This window comes from Mus caroli, unplaced genomic scaffold, assembly GCF_978045245.1.
Source record: "Mus caroli unplaced genomic scaffold, Mus_caroli_1 scaffold_11, whole genome shotgun sequence".
NCBI lineage: Eukaryota > Metazoa > Chordata > Mammalia > Rodentia > Muridae > Mus > Mus caroli.
The window spans coordinates 14,907,428-14,924,459 of NW_028227266.1; the positions used below are offsets into that span (position 1 = coordinate 14,907,428).

Here is a 17,032-nt window from a genome sequence, read left to right on the forward strand (position 1 = left end):
AAAAACACAAAGAGCAAACAGCAAAACTGTTGAGAACTTTCCCCTTGAAAAAAGTTATTCTCTGATTGTTGTGTCAATGTTTTCTATGGTATCTTCTGAACCTGAGATTCTCTCTTCTATCTCTTATATTCTGTTGGTTATGCTTGCATCAGTGACTCCTGACTTCTTTCCTAGGATTTCAATTTCCAGAGTGGTCTCCCTTTGCAATTTCTTTAATGTTTCTACTTCTATTTTTAGATCCTGGATGGTTTTATTCAATTCTTTCACCTGTTTGGATTTGTTCTTCTGTATTTCTTTAAGGGAGTTATTTATTTTCTTCTTATAGTCCTCCATCATCATCATGAGAAGTGACTTTAAATCCATGTCTTGCTTTTCTGGTATGATGATGTATCCAGGACTTGTTATGGTGGGAGAGTTTGCTTCTGATGATGTCAATTAACCTTGGTTTCTGTTCCTTCTGTTCTTATGCTTGCCTCCCGCCATCTGATTATCTCAAGTGCTCGATACCCTCAGTATATCTGATTGGAGCCTGTCCTTCCTGAAATCCCAGTTGATTCAGAACTCCTCAGAGTCCAGGTTTCTCTGTTATCCTGTGATTCTGGGATCCTGTGAACCTTATATTCTGGGTGTGTCAGAGTTCTTGGCAGTCAAGCTTCCTCTGAGATCCTGAAATCCTGGTGTGACTAAGCTCCTGGGGTGCTGGGATCCTGGGATCTTAAGATCCTGGGTGTGTTACAGTGCCTGGAAGTGGTACCTCCTCTGGGGACCTTGGGGCTTTAGCTGTGTTGGAAACCAAGGTAGACTAGCACTTACCAGAAGGAACCTGAGCCACTGGTCAAGCAGGGCTCATGTGTCCTTACTCCTGCTATCACAGGACCATCACAGGCCCCTCACAGTTGTTTTGGAACAGATGTTGCCTTCAACTCATCAGTGACCTAAGATCCTGGGCGAGCTAGGGCACCTGCAGCGTGGAGAGTCCCTGGAGACCCTGGGACAATCCACCGTGTTCACGCCTAAGGTGGCCCCGGGCTGGTGCCGACCTGAAGGAACCTGAGCTGATGGTCAGGTGGGTTTCCAGGGTCTCTGCCCCTGCTGGCACAGGCTCCTCATGGTGGTTGTGGAACAGATGTTGCATTTGACTCACCAGTAATCCTAAGATCCTGAGCATGCTAAGGTGCCTGCTGTGTGGAGAGTCCTCTGGGGACCATGGGAACTTCCACCAAGTTTGCAGACAGATCCTGGAAACAGTAACAGAGACACAGTAAAACAAACAGAATTTATGAAACAAATGGATTTAACAGATATCTATAGAACATTTCATCCTAAAACAAAAGGATATTCCTTCTTTTCAGCATCTCATGGTACCTTCTCCAAAATTGACCATATAATTGCACAAAACAGGCCTCAGCAGATACAAAAATAAGGAAATAATCCCATGCACTCTATCAGATCACCACAGACTAAGGATGATCTTCAATAACAACATAAATAATAGAAAGCTGACATATATGTGGAAGCTGAACAACAATGTACTCAATGATAACTCAGTCAAAGAAGAAACAAAGAAATTAAAGACTTTGTCAAGTTTAATGAAAATGAAGATACAACATACCCAAATTTATGGAACACAATGAAAGCAATCCTAAGAGGAAAATGCATAGCTCTGAGTGCCTCCAAAAGGAAGCTGGAGTGTGCATACACTAGCAGCTTGACTGCACACCTGAACAAAAAGGAGGAAATTCACCAAAGAGGAGTAAAAGGCAGGAAATAATTAAATTCAGGGATGAAATCAACCAAGTGGAAACAAAAAGTACTATCTAATCAACCAAACCAGGAGCTGGTTCTTTGCGAAAATCAACAAGATAGATAAACCCCTAGCCAGACTAACTAGAGGCACAGGAACAGTATCCTAATTAACAATATCAGAAATGAAAAGGGAGATATAACAACAGAATCTGAGGAAATACAAAAAAAATCATCAGATCCTACTACAAAAGGCTATACTCAACAAAACTGGAAAAGCTGGATGAAATGGACAATTTTCTAGATAGATACCAGGTAACAAAGTTAAATCAGGATCAGATTAACCATCTAAATAGTCCCATATCCCCTAAAGAAATAGAAGCAGTCATTAATAGTCTTCCAACCAAAAAAAGCCCAGGACCATTAGTGCAGAGTTCTATCAGACCTTCAAAGAGGACCTAATTCCAATACTCCTCCAAACTATTCCACAAAATAGAAGCAGAAGGTACTCTACCCAATTCATTCTATGAAGCCACAATTACTCTGATACCTAAACCACACAAACACCCAACAAAGAAAGAGAACTTCAGACCACTTTCCTTTATGAATATTGATGCAAAAATACTCAATAAAATTCTTGCAAACTGAATCCAAGAGCACATCAAAATGATCATCCATCATTATCAAGTAGGCTTCATCCCAGGGATGCAAGGATGGTTCAATATATGGAAACCCATCAACATAATTCACTATATAAACAAACTCAAAGACAAAATCCAGGTGATCATCTCATTAGATGCTGAGAAAGCATTTGACAAAATCCAACACCCATTCATGATAAAAGACTTGGAAAGGTCAGGAATTCAAGGCCCATACATAAACACAATAAAAGCAATCTACAGTAAACCAGTAGCCAACATCAAACTAAATGGTGAGAAACTGGAAGCAATCCCACTAAAATCACGGACTACACAAGGCTGCCCACTCTCTCCCTACCTATTCAATACAGTACTTGAAGTCCTAGCCAGAGGAATTAGACAACAAAAGGAGATCAAAGGAATACAAATTGGAAAGGAAGAGGTCAAAATATCACTAATTGTAGATGACATGATAGTATATATAAGTGACCCCAAAAATGCAACCAGAGAATGCCTAAACCTGATAAATAACTTCAGTGAAGTAGCTTGATATAAACTTAACTCAAACAAGTGGCCTTTCTCTATACAAAGGATAAACAGGCTGAGAAAGTTATTAAGGAAACAACACCCTTCAAAATAGTCACAAATAATACAAAATATCTTGGTGTGACTCTAACTAAGGGAAAGATCTGTATGACAAGAACTTCAAATCTCTGAAGAAAGAAATCGAAGAAGATCTCAGAAGATGGAAAGATCTCCCATATTCATGGATTGGCAGGATTAATATAGTAAAAATGGCTATCTTGTCAAAAGCAATCTACAGATTCAGTGCAATTCCCATCAAAATTCCAACTCAGTTCTTCACAGAGTTAGAAAGAGAAATTTTCAAATTCATTTGGAATAACAAAAATCCTAGGATAGCAAAAACTATTCACATCAATTAAAGAACCTCTGGTGGAATCACCATCCCCAACCTCAGGCTATACTACACAGTAGTTATGATTAAAACTGCATGGTAAAAAAAAAAAAAAAAAAAAAAAAAAAAAAAACAAAAAAAAAAAAAAAAAAAAGCCGGGCGTGGTGGCGCACGCCTTTAATCCCAGCACTCGGGAGGCAGAGGCAGGCGGATTTCTGAGTTCGAGGCCAGCCTGGTCTACAAAGTGAGTTCCAGGACAGCCAGAGCTATACAGAGAAACCCTGTCTCGAAAAAAAAAAAAAAAAAAAAAAAAAACAAAAAAAAAAAAAAAAAAAACTGCATGGTACTGGTACAATGACAGATAGGTAGATCAATGGAACAGAATTGAAGTCTCAGAAATGAACCCACACAGCTCTGGTCACCTGATCTTTGACAAAGGAGGTAAAACCATCCAGAGGAAAGAAGACCGAATCTTCAACAAATGGTGCTGGCTCAACTGGCAGTTATCATGTAGAAGAACTCGAATTGATCCATTTTTTTCTCCTTGTACAAAGCACAAGTACAAGGGTATTAAGGAACTCCACATAAAACCAGAGACACTGAAACTTATAGAGGAGAAAGTGGGGAAGAGTCTCGAAGATATGGGCACAGGGGAAAGATTCCTGAACAGACACCAATGGCTTGATCTGTAAGATCAAGAACTTACAAATGGAACCTCTTAAAATTTCAAAGCTTCTGTAAGGCAAAGGACACTGTCAATAAGACCAAAAGGCAACCAACAGCACATTGGGAACAGATTTTTACCAATCCACAATCCGATGGGGGACTAATATCCAAATATATCTCAAGAAGTTGGACTCCAGAAAACCAAATAACCCTATTAAAAACGGGGTATAGAGCTAAACAAAGAATTCTCAACTGAGAAATACCAAATGGCTGAGAAGCACCTAAAAAAAAAAAAATGTTCAACATCCTTAATCATCAGGGAAATGCAAATCAAAACAACCCTGAGATTCCACCTCAAGCCAGTCAGAATGGCAAAGATAAAAAAAAAAAAAAAAAAGGTGACAGCAGATGCTGGCAAGGATGTGGAGAAAGAGGAACACTCCTCCATTGCTGGTGGGACTGCAAGCTGGTACATCCACTCTGGAAATCAGTTTGGTGGTTCCTCAGAAAATTGGACATAGTTCTGACAGAAGATCCAGCAATACCTCTCCTGGTCATATACCCAGAAGATGTTCCAACTTAATAAGGACACATGCTCCACTATATTCATAGCAGCCTTGTTTATAATAGCCAGAAGCTGGAAAGAACCCAGATGTCCCACAACAGAGGAATGGATAAAGAAAACATGATACATTTACACAATGGAGTACTACTCAGATATCAAAAACAATTAATTTATGAAATTCCTAGCCAAATGGATGGATCTTGAGGATATCATCTTGAGTGAGGTAACCCAATCACAAAAAAACACACATGGGATAGTAGCCCAGAAGCTCAGAATTCTTCTTAGAAAGGGGAACAAAATACCCATGGAATGTGTTACAGAGACAAAGTTCAGAGCAGAGACTAAACGAACGACCATCCAGAGACTGCCCCACTTGGGGATCCAACCCATAAACAACTACCAAACCCAGACGCTATGGCAGATGCCTACAAGAACCCGCTGACAAGAGTCTGATATAGCTGTCTCCTGATGGCCTCTGCCAGTGCCTAGCAAAAACCAAAGTTGATGCTCACAATCATCAGTTGGATGGAGCACAAGGTCCATATGAAGGAGCTAGAGAAAGTACCCAGGGAGCTGAAGGATTCAGAAGCCCCATAGGAGGAATTTCAATATGAACTAACCTGTACCCCAAAGCTCCTTGGAACTAAACCACCAATCAAAGAAAACACATGGTGGGACTTGTGGCTCTATCTGTATACGTAGCAGAGGATGGCCTAGTCAGTCATCAATGGAGAGGCCCTAGGTCCTGTGAAGGCTCTGTGCCCCAGTATAGGGAAATACCAGGACTGGGAATGGGAGTGGGTGAGTTAGTAAGCAGTAGGAGGAGGGAGGGCATAGGGATTTTCAGAGGGGAAACTAGGAAAGGAGATAACATTTGAAATGTAAATAAAGAAAATATCTAATGTGTGTGTGTGTGTGTGTGTGTTATTCTGTTTACAAAAAAGAACAGATCTGTTTGAAAGAGTGATTAAATATAGTCATTTTCATATAAAGTCTTTACACCATTATAAATGTACTCCTGTTGTAAGTAAAAATAAATGCCTCAAACTTTAATTTTAGCAGCATGGTAGCACATGCATGCCATCCCAGCAGGAAAGAGGCTGTGGTACAAAGGCTGCAGATGTCCAGGTCCAGCCTGGGTTACTTTACAAAGCCTTGCTGCAAGGAAAACAGAATGAAAGAAAACACACAAAAGTTTCTTCTCAAGAGCCCTAACGCTCTTGCGGTCAGAAAAGCACCAGGGTAGCTAGGACCCAGGGTCGGCTGACACTCGCCAGCTACCCACAACACCGGCCACAGGATCTTAAGACTTCTGGTGAGTGGAACACAGCTTCTGCTCCAATCCAATTGCGCGCAGGACCTGAGACTGCATTAGTTAGGGAAGCAGAAAACCGGTCTGAGTAGGGCCACAGGCCTCTTCCGGCCAGACCAGCACCAGGGTAGCTAGAGCGCAGGGTCGGCTGACACCCGCCAGCTACCCACGACCCCCCACGACAGGATTTTGAGACTGCTGGTGAGTGGAACACCGTTTCTGTTCCAGTCCAATCACGCTGGACCTGAGACTGCTTTGGTTGGGGAGGCAGAAATCCGGCCTGAGTAGGGCCACAAGCCTCTTCCGGTCAGAAAAGCACCGGGTTGCTAGGGCGCAGGGTCAGCTGATACTCGCCAGCTACCCACAACACCGGCCACAGGATTTTGAGACTTCTGGTGAGTGGAACACAGCTTCTCCTCCAATCTTTAAACACTGACAACGACAACAACTAACCCCAGAGATTACCAGATGGCGAAAGGTAAACGTAATAATCTTACTAACAGAAACCAAGACCACTCACCATCATCAGAACCCAGCACTCCCACTTCGCCCAGTCCAGGGCACCCCAACACACCGGAAAAGCTAGACACGGATCTAAAAGCATATCTCATGAAGATGGTAGAGGACTTCAAGAAGGACTTTAATAACACACTTAAAGAAATACAAAGGAACACTGGTAAACAGGTAGAAGACATTAAAGAGGAAGCACAAAAATCCCTTAAAGAATTGCAGGAGAACACTGCTAAAGAGTTACAAATCGTTAAAGAAAAACAGGATAACATAATCAAACAGGTAGAAGTCCTTAAAGAAAAACAGGAAAACACATCCAAACAGATGATGGAAATGAACAAAACCATACTAGACCTAAAAAGGTAAGTAGACACAATAAAGAAAACCCAAAATGAGGCAACACTGGAGATAGAAACCCTAGGAAAGAAATCTGGAACCATAGATACCAGCATCAGCAACAGAATACAAGAGATGGAAGAGAGAATCTCAGGTGCAGAAGATTCCATAGAGATCATTGGCACAACAATCAAGGAAAATGTAAAACGCAAAAAGATCCTAACTCAAAACATCCAAGAAATACAGGACACAATGAGAAGACCAAACCTACGGATAATAGGAGTGGATGAGAATGAAGATTTTCAACTCAAAGGACCAGCAAACATCTTCAACAAAATTATAGAAGAAAACTTCCCAAATCTAAAGAAAGAGATGCCCATGAACATACAAGAAGCCTACAGAACTCCAAATAGACTGGACCAGAAAAGAAATACCTCCCGACACATAATAATCAGAACAACAAATGCTCTAAATTAAGATAAAATACTAAAAGCAGTAAGAGAAAAAGGCCAAGTAACATATAAAGGCAAGCCTATCAGAATTACACCAGATTTTTCACCAGAGACTATGAAAGCCAGAAGATCCTGGACAGATGTTATACAGACACTAAAAGAACACAAATTCCAGCCCAGGCTACTATACCCAGCCAAACTCTCAATTAACATAGATGGAGAAACCAAAGTATTCCACGACAAAACCAAATTCACACATTATCTCTCCACGAATCCAGCCCTTCAAAGGATAATAACAGAAAAAATCTAATACAAGGACAGGAACCACACCCTAGAAACAACAAGAAGGTAATCCCTCAACAAACCTAAAAGAAGGCAGCCACAAGAACAGAATGCCAACTTTAACAACAAAAATAACAGGAACAACAATTACTTTTCCTTAATATCTCTTCATATCAATGGACTCAACTCCCCAATAAAAAGACATAGACTAACAAACTGGCTACACAAACAAGACCCAACATGTTGTTGCTTACAGGAAACTCATCTCAGAGAAAAAGATAGACACTACCTCAGAATGAAAGGCTGGAAAACAATTTTCCAAGCAAATGGTATGAAGAAACAAGCTGGAGTAGCCATTCTAATATCTGATAAGATTGACTTCCAACCCAAAGTCATCAAAAAAGACAGGGAGGGGCACTTCATACTCATCAAAGGTAAAATCCTCCAAGAGGAACTATCAATCCTGAATATCTATGCTCCAAATACAAAGGCAGCCTCATTCATTAAAGAAACTTTAGTAAATCTCAAAGCACACATTGCACCTCATACAATAATAGTGGGAGACTTCAACACACCACTTTCACCAATGGACAGATCATGGAAACAGAAACTAAACAGGGACACAGTGAAACTAACAGAAATTATAAATCAAATGGATCTGGCAGATATCTACAGAACATTCTATCCTAAAACAAAAGGATATACCTTCTTCTCAGCACCTCATGGTACCTTCTCCAGAATTGACCACATAATTGGTCCCAAAACAGGCCTCAACAGATACAAAAATATTGAAATTGTCCCATGCATCCTATCAGATCACCATGGACTAAGGCTGATCTTCAATAACAAAATAAATAATAGAAAGCCAACCTTCACGTGGAAACTGAACAACACTCTTCTCAATGATACCTTGGTCAAGGAAGGAATAAAGAAAGAAATTAAGGACTTTTTAGAGTTCAATGAAAATGAAGCCACAACATACCCAAACTTATGGGACGGAATGAAAGCATTTCTAAGAGGAAAACTCATAGCTCTGAGTGCCTCCAAAAGGAAACTAGAGAGAGCAAACATACCTAAAAGCACTAAAACAAAAGGAAGCAAATTCACCCCAGAGGAGTAGACGGCAGAAAATAATCAAACTCAGGGGCGAAATCAACCAAGTGGAAACAAGAAGAACTATTCAAAGAATCAACCAATCAAGGAGCTGGTTCTTTGAGAAAATCAACAAGATAGATAAACCCTTAGCCAGACTCACTAGAGGGCACAGGGAAAGCATCCTAATTAACAAAATCAGAAATGAAAAAGGAGACATAACAACAGATCCTGAAGACATCCAAAACACCATCAGATCCTTCTACCAAAGGCTATACTCAACAAAACTGGAGAACCTGGATGAAATGGAGAAGTTCCTAGACAGATACCAGGTACCAAAGTTGAATCAAGATCAGGTTAATGATCTAAACAGCCCTATATCCCCCAAAGAAATAGAAGCAGTCATTAATAGTCTCCCAACTAAAAAAAGCCCAGGACCACATGGGTTTAGTGCAGAGTTCTATCAGACCTTCAAAGAAGATCTAATCCCAGTTCTTCACAAACTATTCCACAAAATAGAAACAGAAGGTACTCTACCCAACTCATTCTATGAAGCCACAATTACTCTGATACCTAAACCACAAAAAGACCCAACAAAGATAGAAAACTTCAGACCAATATCCCTTATGAATATTGATGCAAAAATCCTCAATAAAGTTCTTGCTAACCGAATCCAAGAACACATCAAAACAATCATCCATCCTGACCAAGTAGGTTTCATCCCAGGGATGCAGGGATGGTTCAATATACGGAAATCCATCAACGTAATCCAGTATATAAACAAACTCAAAGACAAAAACCACATGGTCATCTCGTTAGATGCAGAAAAAGCATTTGACAAGATCCAACACCCATTCATGATAAAAGTCTTGGAAAGATCAGGAATTCAAGGCCCATACCTTAACATGATAAAAGCAATCTACAGCAAACCAGTAGCCAACATCAAAGTAAATGGTGAGAAGCTTGAAGCAATCCCTCTAAAATCAGGGACTAGACAAGGCTGTTCACTATCTCCATACCTATTCAACATTGTACTTGAAGTCCTAGCCAGAGCAATTTGACAACAAAAGGAGATCAAAGGGATACAAATTGGAAAAGATGAAGTCAAAATATCACTTTTTGCAGATGATATGATAGTATATATAAGTGACCCTAAAAATTCCACCAGAGAACTCCTAAGCCTGATAAACAGCTTCGGTGAAGTAGCTGGATATAAAATTAACTCAAACAAATCAATGGCCTTTCTCTACACAAAGAATAAACAGGCTGAGAAAGAAATTAGGGAAACAACACCCTTCTCAATAGTCACAAATAATATAAAATATCTTGGCGTGACTCTAACTAAGGAAGTGAAAGATCTGTATAATAAAAACTTCAAGTCTCTGAAGAAAGAAATTATAGAAGATCTCAGAAGATGGAAAGATCTCCCATGCTCATTGATTGGCAGGATCAACATTGTAAAAATGGCTATCTTGCCAAAAGCAATCTACAGATTCAATGCAATCCCCATCAAAATTCCAAATCAATTCTTCAACGAATTAGAAAGTGCAATCTGCAAATTCATCTGGAATAACAAAAAACCTAGGATAGCAAAAACTCTTCTCAAGGATAAAAGAACCTCTGGTGGAATCACCATGCCGGACCTAAAGCTTTACTACAGAGCAATTGTGATAAAAACTGCATGGTACTGGTATAGTGACAGACAAATAGACCAATGGAATAGAATTGAAGACCCAGAAATGAACCCACACACCTATGGTCACTTGATCTTCGACAAGGGAGCTAAAAACATCCAGTGGAAGAAAGACACCATTTTCTTTTTTTTGTTTTTTTTTTTTTGGTTTTTTTTTTAAGATTTATTTATTTATTTATTTATTATATAAGTAAGTACACTGTAGCTGTCTTCAGACACTCCAGAAGAGGGCATCAGATCTCATTACAGATGGTTGTGAGCCACCATGTGGTTGCTGGGATTTGAACCCTGGACCTTCGGAGGAGCAGTTGGGTGCTCTTTCCCACTGAGCCATCTCACCAGCCCCAAGACACCATTTTCAACAAATGGTGCTGGCACAACTGGTTGTTAACATGTAGAAGAATGGGAATCGATCCATTCCTATCTCCTTGTACTAAGGTCAAGTCTAAGTGGATCAAGGAACTTCACATAAAACCAGAGACACTGAAACTTATAGAGGAGATAGTGGGGGAAAGCCTTGAAGATATGGGCACAGGGGAAAAATTCTTGAATAGAACAGCAATGGCTTGTGCTGTAAGATCGAGAATTGACAAGTGGGACCTCATGAAACTGCAAAGCTTCTGCAAGGCAAAAGACACCATCAATAAGACAAAAAAACCACCAACAGATTGGGAAAGGATCTTCACCTATCCTAAATCAGATAAGGGACTAATATCCAATATATATAAAGAACTCAAGAAGGTGGACTCCAGAAAGTCAAATAACCCCATTAAAAAATGGGGCTCAGAACTGAACAAAGAATTCTCACCTGAGGAATACCGAATGGCAGAGAAGCACCTGAAAAAATGTTCAACATCCTTAATCATCAGGGAAATGCAAATCAAAACAACCCTGAGATTCCACCTCACACCAGTCAGAATGACTAAGATCAAAAATTCAGGTGACAGCAGATGCTGGCGAGGATGTGGAGAAAGAGGAACACTCCTCCATTGTTGGTGGGATTGCAAGCTTGTACAACCACTCTGGAAATCAGTCTGGCGGTTCCTCAGAAAATTGGACATAGTACTAACGGAGGATCCAGCAATACCTCTCCTGGGCATATATCCAGAAGATGTCCCAACCGGTAAAAAGGACACATGCTCCACTATGTTCATAGCAGCCCTATTTATAATAGCCAGAAGCTGGAAAGAACCCAGATGTCCCTCAACAGAGGAATGGATACAGAAATTATGGTACATTTACACAATGGAGTACTACTCAGCTATTAAAAAGAATGAATTTATGAAATTCCTAGCCAAATGGATGGACCTGGAGGGCATCATCTTGAGTGAGGTAACACAATCACAAAAGAACTCACACAATATGTATTCACTGATAAGTGGATATTAGCCCAAAACTTAGGATACCCGAGATATAAGATACAGTTTGCTAAATGCATGAAACTCAAGAAGAATGAAGACCAAAGTGTGGACACCGTGCCCCTTCTTAGAATTGGGAACAAAACACCCAGGGAAGGAGTTACAGAGACAAAGTTCATAGCTGTGATGAAAGGATGGACCATTTAGAGACTGCCGTATCCAGGGATCCATCCCATAATCAGCTTCTAAAAGCTGACACCATTGCATACACTAGCAAGATTTTGCTGAAAGGACCCAAATATAGCTGTCTCTTGTGAGACGATGCTGGGGCCTAGCAAACACAGGAGTGGATGCTCACAGTCAGCTATTGGATGTATCACAGGGCTCCCAATGGAGAAGCTAGAGAAAGTACCCAAGGAGCTAAAGGGATCTGCAACCCTATTGTTGGAACAACATGATGTACTAACCAGAACCCCGGAGCTCTTGTCTCTAGCTGCATATGTATCGAAAGATGGCCTAGTCGGCCATCACTGGAAAGGGAGGCCCATTGGACTTGCAAACTTTATATGCCCAAATATAGGGGAATGCCAGGGCCAAAAGAATGGGAATGGGTGGGTAGGGAAGTGGGGGGCGCTATGGGGGACTTTTGGGATAGCATTGGAAATGTAATTGAGGAAAATATGTAATAAAAATATTAAAAATTTAAAAAAAAGAGCCCTAACACACACTTTGGAACAAAAAGAGACAATAAATAAATGACTAAAACCAAAGAATTCTAAGGGTTCAGATAAAACTAGAGTCTATCTTTAGCTCTGCAAAACATTTCCTTAATTTAGAAAAAGTAAATAATTCTACCGTTTAATTTAAAAATATAGTGAAAAAAGTTTTTTTTACAACAGTGAGCTGACATTCAGATCTAATGATTTGCTCATTAGGTTTCTGACACTTGGTTCAAAGAAAAACCCTACATGAAAGCACATTTAATTCCAAGTTGGAGATGGCATTTTATCAAAGAAAAGCAAGCAAGTGTAGAGATAACCAACTAAACAAAAATACTATTGTACTGGAAAATTCAAACTGGCTTTCATCCTTCCAAATATTTTAAGCTGCTAAAGACTCAGGCACATCAGAACCTTGGAGGCTACAAGAGCTTACCAAAGGCTAAGTAAGAAGTGCTGGAGCTGCTTCCATTCGGACTTCTCAGAAGGCTTCATCAGTAGAAGCCCTGTTTCTATCTGACAAGTCCCAGCTTCTCCAATTTTTCATCATTCTCTTAAGGGACATTTTTAGAAGTCTCAATCCTCACATCTATCCACAGTTTTAACAGCCAGAAATACTGCTGTGATGATTTGAATAAGGGTCCCCATATGCTCATCATACACTTGAATGCTTATTTACCAGCAGGAGATACTGTTTGATAAGAGTTAGGAGGGATAGCCTTGTTGGAAAAGTATGTCATTGTTAGTGAGCCCTGAGGTTTCAAAAGCCAGGCCAGGCCCAGGCTCTCTTGCCTATGGGTAAGGACATAATTATCTCAGACACTGACACATCTGTCTTACTTTAAAGATATGGTGATACTTCAGAGATACCACCATGCTCCCTGCCATGATGGTAATGGGCTAAGCCTCTGAAACCCCAAGCAAGCCCTCAATACAATGCTTCCTTGGTCATGGTATCTCTTCACAGCAATGAAGCTGTGACTGAGACAAATGTGCAGCCACTTATGTACCATACACTCATGTTTTAAATGTAAAAAGAGGAACAAATTTTTCTTCAAGAACAAATTTTCACCAAGAATGCATAGATGAAGAACTGAATGGCTGATGGTGTGATGGACATTCATGTTCATCTCTAGTTGGAAGAACTGTATTTTAGCACTTAGGTATCCAGCTTCTTTTCAAAATGTCCACCTATTGTATTGCATGGAGATCAATTTTCTGTGTCACAGGCCCTGCTTCCAGCTAAGGGCTGGGCCATTTACACAGCACTTTGAGGCCATGCACCAAAGAAATGCTAAAAGAGGAAAGAGGATTGCTGTATGACCTTAGATATACATCAAAACATTAAAAACTTGTAGTTACAGGGCTGGTGAAATGGCTCAGCAGGTAAGAGTGCCAGACTGCTCTTCTGAAGGTCCTGAGTTCAAATCCCAGCAACCACATGGAGGCTCACAACCATCCATAAGGAGATCTGACTCCCTCTGAAGACAGCTACAGTGTACTTACATATAATAAATAAATAAATAATAAATAAATAAATAAATGTTTAAAAACTTGTAGTTACAAATGGACAAGAAAATTAAAGTATTGAGAACTGGAGTTTTATTGTCTTGCCTAAAAGTTGTCTGAACAGCATTTGTTTTGTTAGCAACATTGAAAAGGAACCTTTCTAACCATTGCAATGTTGTGAAGCTATCTATTTACAATAAGCAGCCTGTAACGTTAAGTTTTTACCATAACTTTGTCTAGGACCATCTTCTTGTTCATCCCAGCCACTTACTTCTCTTGACAATGTGGTAAGTTTCCATCATCAGGTTCCTCTGATGTACATCTGTCTCCAGAACAGCAATGGTAATCAACACTCTGGACTAGTGGAGATGTCTACAATTCCATTTACGACTGATCCAAACTTCACTTCCAGAAATGTCACTGTTTATTTCTTTGCCTCATTTTTGTCTTTGCTGGTCAATATTTGGATGATCATCTTTGTAAAATATCATATGGGTGACAGGGAGATAACAGGCCATATGCTTTTCCACCATGTTTATTGTGGATTATCTCTCCTCCTTCAAACTCTCTCTGCTCATATAGCCACTTGCAGTTGCAGTGGCACTCGGCACCACATTTGGTAGAGCCACAAGTGGGGCAGGCATAGAAACATCCCAAGCAGTCCTCGTCCAGGCAGTCACAGAGGTTCATGCCACTGAAAATCAGCAGGCCCTGGCAGTCATACACTGTACTCTTTGCTGGAATAATTTGTCTGTTGGAAGCAGTGCATGAATTTTTGGTGAGCTTTCTTTTCTCACTTTTACCACTTTCCAAAGCAAATTCAGTTTGCTTTCCTGGGTTTGTAAACTGTAGTGACCTCAGAGCTTTAGCAGTCCTTCCATCTGACTCAGGTTTCCATCTCTGGCAGTCATCTGAATCAACATCCACACTTCCATTGGTAATCTGGGTACATTTTGGACAAAGCTTTCAATCAGGTACGAATTGTCTCCCAAACTTTGTGCTCATAAAAGTGACATCATCTAAGTCAATTACATGCAGATCCTTTTGAGCTAGCTTCTTGTGTAAGTTAAATGGGTCACAAATAACTTCTGCAACTCTTCAAATCTGTCAATATACATTTTTACATGATGGAGAAAAATTGTATTATTCCCAGAAAGTATCATTCCAGTTCTAAGCTGAAGTGAAAACATGTCATTTTTGATGACAACTCTTTCAATGTCTTGAGTATAAAAGGCTTTATGGCAGTCGTGTGTGGTACAAAGCTGGACTCCAACTGAACACAGATCCATTGTCCTTGAATCTATCATTTTTCCCGTTTTATTTTGTCTAGAAAAATCTTTGATAGGTCAACCCTCTCAGCACCTGGGAGACTGAATGATCAGAAACTCAAGATCATCCTCAGCTACTTCCCTGGAGGCCAGTCTGGGCTAGAAAAGTCGAACGGCCCAGCCCACTTGAGCTGCCATGGGTTCTCCATTGGGCTCCGGAAGCACCATGTTTTCAAAGTAAGTTTTTAATCACATACATTTGTGGCATATGTTCGTGACCCATGTGCACATCGCAGAACATGTTTGGAGGTCAGAGGAAAACTAGGAGTCAATTCTGTCCTACCACTTGGGTCTTAGGAATCTAGTTCTGGTCTTGAGGCTTGGCAGCAAGCATGTTTACTCACTAAGCCATCCTGGTACCTCTTGGTGTTTTGTTTTGTTTTAACATCTATAAGTATAAATACTTTGTATGAGTAATGAAAATTAATTTATCAGTTATTTTAACAATTCTACAGTTATTTCTCAGTGGTAGAATTGCTCATTTTGATATCATATTCTTGTATTTTCAGTTTATATACTATAAGAAATTATTTACTGAATGTAAATTTTTATCAGTAAAAAACTACGGATGCTAAATGGTAAGCTTACCTAAACAACTCATCTAATAATCCCATTAATGATGTTGTGACACTGATATGCAATGTTGGAACTGGTCATAAAAATTTTTTAGAGTGCTTTATCCATTTCTTATTATTTATGATTAATTTCTATGGTCAATTATAGTAGCTATCCATGGCTAAAGTGAAAATTGATACCACCTTTTAGAAATCAATTGGCAATATATAGTCTTTTTAAAATTTAGAAGTATTTAAAAGGATTATGCCCTTCACACAGTATTAGCTACTTTGAAAGTGGGGGAGGGGAGCAATACGCAGTAAATTGATTATTGACTTGGGCATAATTAAATTGGTGAGATTATAGGAGAGAGTGAAAAATGACAGAATTCAACATATTCCATCATTTGAAACACCCACAACGTGAGGACTTCCCCATGTTCTGACTCAGGAGAGGCGACACCCCAAATCACTCACCAGAAACAGTCTTGCTGCAAACTGCAAGAGGACTTTTAATTCAAGAGCACTCACGGTCATACACCATGCAGGAGTAGAGGACCGTGGCGCCCTGAGTAGCTGGGTAAGGGGGTATTTAAGGGAAGAAACCACAACTCAAGGAGGTGGGGAGGACGTTGTTGGAAAATACCAAAAATACCAGTTAAAAGTCACAAGGAAGTGCAAAATCACGAGTCACAATGAATACCTGGTAATTGTGGGGGTTATTTCTCAATACAGTTTCTAAGAGCCCCTAACAATAGCATATTTGCATAGCGGGTTCCAGCAATGGTCAGGGTGGATCAGGATGATTTTCTTTGAATGAACACTCCTTGAACCCAGGAAGCGGGTGGGTGGAGGAATGTCGCTATTTGTTTTATGATTAGCATATCTTGGAGCATTGAGTCATAGAGGTCACAGTCTCAAGCCTGGGCCTAAAGGCCTAGAATTTTGCTTTTATGTTATATTTTTTCACATTCATAACAATGGCTATAAATGACTTAACAATGGCATAAAATGAAAATTCTATTAGCTTAAATAAATACATTTTTTTGTTGTAGTAACACATAAGTTTGATATTTCTAGGCATAAAAAGATACAGAAAATGAGAATTCTTTTATTAATGGGATGGGAAGGTTGTGAATAGATCTTCATTAATAAACTTGGGATGATTGGTAAAATTACAACTACTTTCCGTCATCAAAACACTCTGCTATTTCAAAAGCATCATATAGAAAGCATGCGCTGAGGACAGTACTGTTTGCAAGTTGCCCATTAATGCAATAATGTGTTTTGCACACTAAAAATGTTACAAGACCTACTGAAAGATTGAACGTAGGTTACGTTATGACTAACGTGAAATTT

General features: G+C 39.8%; 1 pseudogene across 1 annotated transcript in view; it reads right to left on the reverse strand.

The window, feature by feature from the left end:
* Positions 1 to 16,189, reverse strand: part of LOC110302640 (ARL14 effector protein pseudogene) — a 34,932-nt pseudogene extending 18,743 nt beyond the window's left edge. Inside the window, exons 1-2 of the transcript XR_002378827.3 lie at positions 14,063 to 16,189; positions 1,145 to 1,238 (exon numbers count right to left, since the gene is read on the reverse strand). The product of XR_002378827.3 is annotated as an ARL14 effector protein pseudogene (transcript). The remainder of the gene's footprint in view (positions 1 to 1,144; positions 1,239 to 14,062) is intronic.
* Between the last annotated feature and the right edge of the window lie 843 nt (positions 16,190 to 17,032).